Source organism: Helianthus annuus, chromosome 16 (assembly GCF_002127325.2).
Source record: "Helianthus annuus cultivar XRQ/B chromosome 16, HanXRQr2.0-SUNRISE, whole genome shotgun sequence".
Taxonomy (NCBI): domain Eukaryota; kingdom Viridiplantae; phylum Streptophyta; class Magnoliopsida; order Asterales; family Asteraceae; genus Helianthus; species Helianthus annuus.
In genome coordinates this window covers 6,288,838-6,298,552 of record NC_035448.2, presented here as the reverse complement: position 1 = coordinate 6,298,552, position 9,715 = coordinate 6,288,838, and positions in this window count along the sequence as shown.

The window sequence follows — 9,715 nt, the reverse complement described above, 5'->3', positions numbered from 1 at the left end:
AGAATCTTATATCTGTTATTACCAGCGAAATAGGAAAAACTAAGAGCCAAATCAATAAGTTTTAGATAAGGTTTCGTAAAGCCAAAATTCAAAGTTCTAAGAATTCCGATTTTTTTTTTTTTGTAAATAAGAAAGACGGTTCATCTTGCTTACGCATTGATTACCGCAACCCTATTTAGACAATAACTAGGAATCCCCAATTGCTGCCAGGATCGTCGATTTATCACCTTAAGATAAGCTTTTCCATAATAGTTGCTATATAGGTATCAAGGTGGCTCCTTTGGAAACCTTGTATAAATGAAATATTAAAACATCCGTTGGATGAACGAGACTTTGGGAAGTTCACTTATCAGGATCGGGAAGTTGCATTGGAAGCAACGAATAAGATCATACGAACCCCTAAATTTTCTGTAAGTTGCCAGTATTCGGCAGAAAATCAAGAATTAATGAACGTAACAACCCTCCTAAGTTCTTGTTAAGGAATAAGGTTCAACAAAAGATATCACCCTGGAAAGGTGTGCCAATCTGTTAATTGTCAGGCTAGTAAGCTCTGAATATATGAAATCATTCGAAGTAATCGAATATATCAGGATCAAATAACTTATGAGCTAAAACCTATTTAAGGAGCTTGGTGGAGCTCGCAATGAATTACACCCTAAGGATTAAAGGATATGTTTCGCCAATAAGTCAAGAAGCACTATCACATAACGGTTGGCAGACAGACGGACAGAGTGAGCGTACCATCCAAACATTGGAAGACATGCTTCAAGCATGTGTGATTGATTTAGGTGGCAGTTGGGATAACCACCTACCCTTGATAGAGTTCTCCTATAAAAATAGCTACCATACTAGTATTAGGGCTGCGCCTTCTGAGGCCTTATACGGTAGGAAGTGTAGATCGCCTATATGTTGGGCAGAAGTTTTCGAGACGACGGACAAGATCGTTCAGATTCGCGATCGTTCGAAAGCTGCCAGGGATAGGCAGAAAAGTTATGCGGATCCAAAGCGCAAAGATTTTCACTTCGATGTAGGTGATAAAGTGTCACTTAAGGTATCGCCCTGGGAGGGGGTGATGCGATTTGGTAAGAAAGGCAAGCTAAGCCCGAGGTACATAGGACCCTTCGATATTGTCGAACGTATCGGGTCAGTTGCTTATAAGTTAAACTTGCCTGAAGAACTTAGCGCCATACATAATGTGTTCCGCATCTGTAATCTGAAGAAGTGTTTCGCTGACGAATCACTGGTTATACCGCATACGGATATACACATAGATGAAAGTTTGAAGTTCGTGGAAAAACCATTGTCGATTGAGGATCGACAGGTGAAGAAGCTTCGAAGGAAGCATGTGCCTATAGTTAAGGTCAAATGGGATGCCCGTAGAGGTCCCGAATATACGTGGGAAGTGGAATCCACGATGAAGGAAAAAAAAATATCCTCATTTATTTCAGTAAATCTCAAGGTCGAGATTTCTTTTAAGGGGGTGAGGATGTAACACCTCGAAAATTTACGTCCAATAATGTATTGACACGTGTCGTAGACTTTGCATATGCGAAAACATACTTTAGAGGGACTAAAGTTGACAAACAGTGAAAACTATGGAACGTAAGGGTCCAAAGTGTCAACAATGGATAAATAGACTCTACAATAACCCTACATAGTGTTTATAACCCTAAACGGATAAATCATGGATCATACGAAGCGGAAAATGCACGAAAGTGAGGAATTACAAACTACAGGGACTAAAAGTGTCAACATGTTGAATTTATACCTCTGAGTGATCTTTTGGCAGCCCCGAAGCTTTGTAATGATAGAATATACTCACTAGAATATGTGGTAAAAATTTCATGAAGTTTCGTTATCGTATGAGAAAGTTATGGCCAAAACCGTACTTGAGGGGTTAAAAGTGTCAACGTTGAATTTCATGACTTTTCGGGTGAGCGCAAAGTTAACCGAGGACATTACCATGTTGGTAAATGTCCCAAGGTTCTTAAAAACCAGATTTGAAGGTCTAAGGGTCAAAATAAATAGCCAAAACCTCGATTGCGAAGAACAGGGACCAAAGCTGCAACATTTGAGCAAAGTTTGGGACTGCAGACCCCAGGCGGCCCGCCTGGGCTGCCTTAAGCGGGCCGCGTGACCTTGCCAGCATCAGAAATTCGCAAATATCAGATTTTGGGTCAGTTTTATGAGTTGATGACAGCTATTTTCACCTCCCAAACCCTCCAATCAACTCTCATGCATGTAAGGACACTTGTGAACATCTCACAACATCTGAAACACTTTAAAAACCAGATCAAAGTCTCATAATTTGGGGCTTGTGTTAGAAACCAAGAACACTTACAAACTTTCAAAATTCACAAGGCAACTCCTGGAGTTTTCTGGACATCAAGGCACCCTCATAGTGATTCCTAAGCTTCATTAGGACTCTTGTAAGCATCCATAACCTTCTCTAATTCGTTCTAGCTTTGATTATTAGCCAAAAGTCAATCCGTCATAGTTATAGTTTGACTTTTCGATTAAACGAAAACGGCTCAGTAATTTCTCAAATCAAAAGTACCTACAAGTTGGTATTTATATGGGAAACAAACCCTCAAAAGGGTATTCTCTGATTCCCACTCTAAGCATGCTATTTGTCGAGTCAAAGTTGTTCTTAAAAAGTCAACAGGAAGTGTTTTTGCAAAATATAGCATAAATGGTAATGTAGATGACATGCAATCAGTTTGATCATCAAAATAACTTTATAATAAATGTAAGAATATGTTTTATCATGATTAGCTCGACAATCTTTAGTATAAACTCGGATCGGAACCGAAAGTCTTATAAAATGACTTTTTCGTTGACTCTCGATTCGGATCCGTGCATGCATGTTTGAGATCTGTATTAAAGTTTATTTTTGACCATTTTTATTTATGTGTAACTCTCTGGAATTTTGCAAATTTATTCCATGCTTAACCGATTCATATGCATGTTTCCGATTATGCTTAAAAGTTGACTATTTTGCCCTTTTTGATATAAAACGTGATTTTTGGAAAAGTGAAAGAGTAGGAAGCTTTATTTCTGATTTATAAACTTGCACCGAAAATTTGATATCAGTTGGAGGTCCAGATTTAGAGTTATGGCCGATATCGTAAAACTATAGCTTTATGTTAAATAAACGGCGCATTTAGCATATAACCTATTTAAGGCCACTTTTTGATATAAAACTTTTTACCCACTGATGATATATAATATTATGGGATTTTTGAAGATTTTTATTTAATTTTTGGCTGATTGTATCATAGGTCTCTAAGTTGATTCGGTTAATACCGGTTTTGACCTTTTAAGCCATAAAATGAGATTTATGCATCCTTTTGAACCCAAACCTTTTTCTACTGATTTTATTTGTTAAATAAATTATTTTGAGCATTCTGGAAATATAAAAATCTCAGCTTTCCTTTGAAAACCCGGGAACGGCTCTAAATCGCCTTCATAAGCGTTTTTAACGCATAGTATGCGCTATAACCATATTAAGCATATAAGGATTATACCTACTGATGTATTTAGCATATTTTTATAAAATAACAGTAAGTATAAGTTTTTGAACTCAGGTTTCCAGTTTTGACATTTTTAGCCCTTGTGAAATTACTAAAATACCCCTAAGGTGCATAGTTTGATATTAAATGATAAGTTTTGTATATGGGTCATACCCTACTGTTATAATATGTCAAATTAAGTATAATTACTGTATAAATCAGACCTGTAACTCAGATTTCCAATATTAACTCTTTTATAATCTTTTAAATGACCAAGATGCCCTTATGAGGCGTAAATTGAGTTTAAATTCATTCGGGGCATAATAGAACATAACTTGCTGATATTATAACATATTTAAAGCATATTATCTCAGGGAACTTGCATATGACTCTTTTGGTTACCCGTAACGCTCTTTTAGCGTTCGGTTCGGTTTATGTAGCTAGTTTGCATAAATTGACCGAAACGGGTCAAACATTATCATTTTTGTCTCAAAATCCAGAATGTATTTAGTATACCCATATTATACAAGTATTCAAAGTTGTCGGGTCTAAATCACGTTCTATCCGGTCTTCGCTTAATCGTGCGCTTGAACCGTATATTTCCTTAAAACTAACCGGTCTAAGTTTAGGCTTAATTAAAGACCCGTTAGTATTCTAATTGGTTATTTATACCATCGTTCCAGACTAGAGCCTTCCGATAAATTGTACCTACGCTTACTTAAGTGAATACGGCTGAGTTATTATAATTCTTGCTATTTAAGACAGGAGCTAGCTCAGGTAAATACTCTTAACTTATTTTCCCTATTACGGGCTTGGAATACGGTAATATAAATACCGCATGGTCAGGTATGGGATTCGAAGACCAATGAGTCGGGAAATCCAAATAACCTGTTTTTAATTCGTATTGCTTGACTGAAACATTGGGGGTTAATGCGACCGTGTCCTGGATATCCTTGACTCATTAAATGCAATGGCCACGACCTAAGCACGGGGTGTAGGCATACACCTGACAGATGCTATATGCTTATAAATCGATTATACCCAATAAGGGAATAGTGGTGTGTCGGTTAATCTTGAACCGGCATAGAACCGGGCCCCGTATGTAGAGCAAGTTATGTAAAACTGATAACATGAGATATAGTTTGTCCCAAGTATAAAAGATTAATCTTGCCTTGTGCATCTTAATCAAGTGTCAAAATAGTTTTGTGCATTGTGCGCCTAAACCAATTTTCATAAACTCTTTTCAAATGAGTCAGTTGAGTGTATTTACCAGTGAAAACTGACGTATTTTCCAAAGTTTAAGTGACAGGTACAAGTACGTAATAGGCTGGAAGCTGCTCAGGGCGTTAATAAGGAATCTTGCAAGTTCTAGGCGCCTAAAGTCTGTTGAACAACATTTAAGTCTTAAGATCCGCCTGTGGATCCTCTACTTTCCGTTGTAATACTTGATATTACTTTATATTCGGATTGTAATATATTTATCTTTTGCTTCCGCTATGCATTTATAAATTGTGTTGTTTGACTATGATGTTATCAACTACGTCACGATACTCCCCACCGGGCCCACCGGCGACACGTGGAAATTCGGGGTGTGACATAACGGGTTCCTGTACTGAATATCAATAACCAGTTACTAACTTACGGTTAAAAATAACCACTAACCGGTTATTTCTTGATCAGTTATTAACAGGTTATGGTTTCGGTTAATAACCGGTTATTTTGTGCACCTAGCTGAGCAAGTAACTACGGTTTGGAGTTTGGACGATTTTTAAACATTTTCGATGTTTTATGAGTCGTGTAATTTAAATCTATGTTATATTTTAATGCATAAGGGAAAGGTATTCTAAGATACCTAAATGTTAAGAAAATTTTTAATGTAATGCATAAAATACAACTCTAAAACGAGGTTAAATTACACTTCCAAACACTAGGTGATGTTTGTTTTTTCAGATGCAAAAGGTCTGCAGTCTGCGGACCACATCTGCAGAGATCTGCAGGAGAAGAGGTGGACCAAAGGTCTGCAGTCTGCAAGGAGAAAAGGGTTTGTTTTTTTACTTCTACAAAAACCACTTCACAACACACACACAGAACACTCCTCTCTCTCTCTCTCTCTGCCTTCATCTACCACCACCACCACAACCATCCGCCACCACCTCCTCCACCGTCCACCTGCCACCACCACAACCAGCAACCACCGTCAAGCACCACCGCCCCCACTCCTGCCGCGAAGCCAAGCACCACCGCAAACCCACATCAACCACACACTTGTAATCGGTTGACTCAAATGGAAGCTTGGAAACCAACAAACCCCGAGGAAACCTGTAACCGGAGAGACGCCGGAGGTCGCTGGAGGCGCGTCTCCGATAGTCGGAGTTGGCAGGGGAGACGAGGAGTGCGGGGGTGAGCATGTTTGGAGATGAGATTTTGGGTGTGAGACGAAAAGGAGGTTGGAGGGGGTGTGGGTTTGTCGGAGTCGGCGCCGGTGATGGTTCGGTCGTTGGTCAAGAACATCGAGAGGGTAAAGAGGGGTGTTTTCGTGAGGTGCGTGACCAGAGGTTGACTGTAGCCGACCGGCACCGTCGCCGTATTCCGGCGACCATGTGTGAGGGAGAGAGAGATCGACTGTGGTGTGTGTTTGTAGAGGATATGGAGGTGGGGGATAAGATTGGGTTTTAAGTTGAAGAAGGAAGAGAGCAGAGACATATTTGTGTTTTGAAAGAGAGAAGAGGTGAGAAGAGGTGGGCTTATGTCTGCGTGGGGAAGAGGTAAAAGGTGAGAAGTGCTTCTGGAAAACAAACAAGCTGCAGGACCCAAAGATCTGCGCGTTTCTGCGCGACGCAGACATAAGTTGTCAGAAGCGCTTCTGGCCAAAAAACAAATAACACCTAACTATAAGGGTGTTTGGGATTCCTTCTCAAAAACAACTTATTAACTTATATAAGTCATAAGTTATAAGTTAGAATTTATAACTTCTCAAAAACAACTTCTCCACTCACAAAGATAACTTATATAAGTAAATCCAAACACTCTAAAAACAACTTATTAACTTTTATAAGTCAATAAGTTATAAGTTGCTCCAAAATAAGCTAACCGAAACACCCACTATATTTAAATCTCTCATCTTTTTAGGGTATAACGGGTGCCGGAGAAGATCGTTGGAGATATAAAGTCTCTTAGCTTTTGTTGGGTTAAGTATCGTTCTAGATTGTGTGATGTAGACTGGAATCGTTGGTCGAATTTCAACATGTAATGTCGTTATTTTGCCCGTTCCTAATTGCTTGCTAGGGGGCGTTTCTAATGTAGTCTGTTGTTCCCCAAAAAAAAGTAAAAGAAAATTATGGATCTCTCTCTGTCTCAAAGGTTCATATGAATGATCAAAACAAAAAATTAATATTCACCAATAATCATATCGTTTTTATTCTTTCAGTTTTATAAAGAAAACACCCCTATTTACGAATAAAGGGAGATATTGGATGACAAATTTAGGTTCAGATGAAGAAGAATATATGGTCAAGAGCACTGGCGGAGCTTCCCTCGGTCCCTGCCAGTTTTTCGCTCGTAGTGTTAAATTTTACAAAAAAAAATTTAAAAATATATTTGTAGTGTAAAATATTGGATTTTTAAGAGCCCGGCCCGATTTGGATTTTAAAAGTCCGCCCCCGTTGGTTTTTCGCTCGTAGTGTTAAAATTTACCGGAAATTTTCAAAAATTTATTTTTGTAGTGTAAAATATTGGATTTTTAAGAGCTTGGCCCCCACTGATTTGGATTTTAAGAGTACAGAAGCAGTAAAGACCAATGGGTAATCTTGATGATTGTTGTGGAAAAGCCGATGGCGGTGCGACGGAGGTAGGTGATCGAAGCAATGAAAGGTAGGAGGGTTCAAAAGTAACAAACACTTTGATTGATCTTCAACTTTAATGTAACTATCTATATATAACAAACACTTTGATTGATCTTCAACATTAATGTAACTAGACTTGGATTATCTTGAGGCATTTTTTGGTCAAGGATATTTTGATTCATAAATCAATTTCGATAAATATTTAAATAAACAGTCAATAAGACAAATGGGGATAAAAACAATGGAGAGTGTACAAAAAAGATGTGTGTGGTAGGTTAAGAAAGAGATAAATGTGCAATCATTCCTCTGAATGCGATAACAACCTCCTCGTTGTCTTCTTTGTCAATATGTCTTAATAAGGGAGCTACTAATCACACACTTAGTTTTTAGTTTTTTACACTTATTCTAAACGACTTAACTAATCACGTGATCGTCGGGCCCTGAATTGAAAGTTAGTGTTCTTCAACTTTAGACACAAATAGTTTTAGATCAGGTGGTGAGATGTTTACATTTCTCTTGGGAGATACATGTTCGACTCTCACTTGGTGCAGAGTAAGTAACTGGTGAGCAATGATAGGAGATCCAGAAAAACCTGGGTTTGATCCTTTGAGCCAAACGGGTCTAGTAGTATTGAAGAAACACAGAACTAATTATGAGGCTAATCAGTTGGGTTTATGTTCCTATCATGATGGTTAATCTTCTAATGATTGTCTAAGCTTCGTCTGGAACGTCTAATCCTGCAAAACAGAACACCGTTACTCGTTAAGAGGGGAATATGGGGGGTTTCCCTCTTAACCGGGCTCCGGCGTGAGAATACGCGACGGCTTTGGGGAAGATAATTAAGTATTAAGAGTGAGAGTAGAGGGAATGGAATGTTTAACCTGTGAAGTAAGGTCCCTATTTATAGCCGGAGAGGTGTAAGAGGATGTGGGCTGATGGGCCTTGGGCCGGAAGGCGACAACATAGCGGATATGCTCCTTGTCTCACTGGTGTCGACCGTTAGTGGCTTCTAGAAGTTCTCCGGCGCTGGCGCGCCTTGATTGGAGCCACGTGTCGCCGTTGTCGGCCTTGTTGTCCTTCTGCCATCAACAGACAAGTGGAGATCGTGGGGAAGGTGTCCCTGCCCTGTGATTGGTGCCACGTTGGCATCCTTCAGTACCTTTTGTCCCCTGCATGTCAGATGATCGTGGGGCACGATTGAGCAGGTCCAGATGGACGCTTATTGGCTCTTTCCATCTGCCACTTGTACCTTGTGTACTGTCTGATACAACCCTGCGTCGTTGCCTTGTATGCTTCTTCAGGATGTTAAGTGTCATAATTGTGGTTTCTCTTGGCCGGACCTCGCGCCACCTTAATGGCGTGCCACGCAGCTCGCGCGAGATTGCTAATAAGACGGTTGTTAGATGAGGAGTATGGTCCCGCGCGCAACCTTAAGGGGGCTTACGCGACCTTTTTAGCACCATACCCCTTCAAGTATCATCTCTTTTATAACGTCATACTCTTGAGGGAATCTTAGAAGCTATACCCAACTAAACACGGATGTTAATCCCCACAATAAAACAAAAGAAGATGCTTTACTTCATTAAAAATGAGGGTTTCCAATGGAAGACAAATATGAAACTTTGCAAATTCATGTTAACACCAAATTTTGTCTACAGAGAGGGTGCAGGATACCGTGGTTTGGACAGAAAAAATCATGATTGGTGTTCGGTTACACAGCATCCTAAATTTATTTATCCAATTTTAACAAAATTAATTTATTATTTTATTATAATATTTCATTTAACATTTAATTTTATATTTTTAAATAACTTGTATTTGTTAACTTAAAAAAAACTAAATACACACTTTTGCTTAACTTTTTTTGTCAACATTCGGAAAAAAACTCGTCGTTTGGATAATTTGGAAACAAGTATAATCTTATAATAAAATAATATGTGTTAACGATCCGGTATCACCCAAAATTTGATGGAAATTTCGAGAAACCACTCAAAGAATCCGTTGAATATTATCACACGTCAAGGTTGTCATTACAATTAGTACCGTCTTCATTTTTCTCTTGTTTGTCGTCTTGAACGATAACCCCTTTAAGAACATTTTCACAAATGTACATTCTTCCTGGTCGGGTTTAATTTCGCTTTCATCAGATGTGATTCGTCTTTCGATAAACACTCCTGGCCAGATTTGTCTTCATCGTTGATTTGAGGAATGAGGGTGGGGATGGCCGAAAGGATGCTCCTCTTCTTCACACCTCATCCAAGATGGCGATACTCAACTCAGTTTCCTTGTTACGCATCTCCTATTAGATCTTTGTCGAAGCTACTTGATCTTAAGATCATGTTCAAGATCTTGGATCCTTTG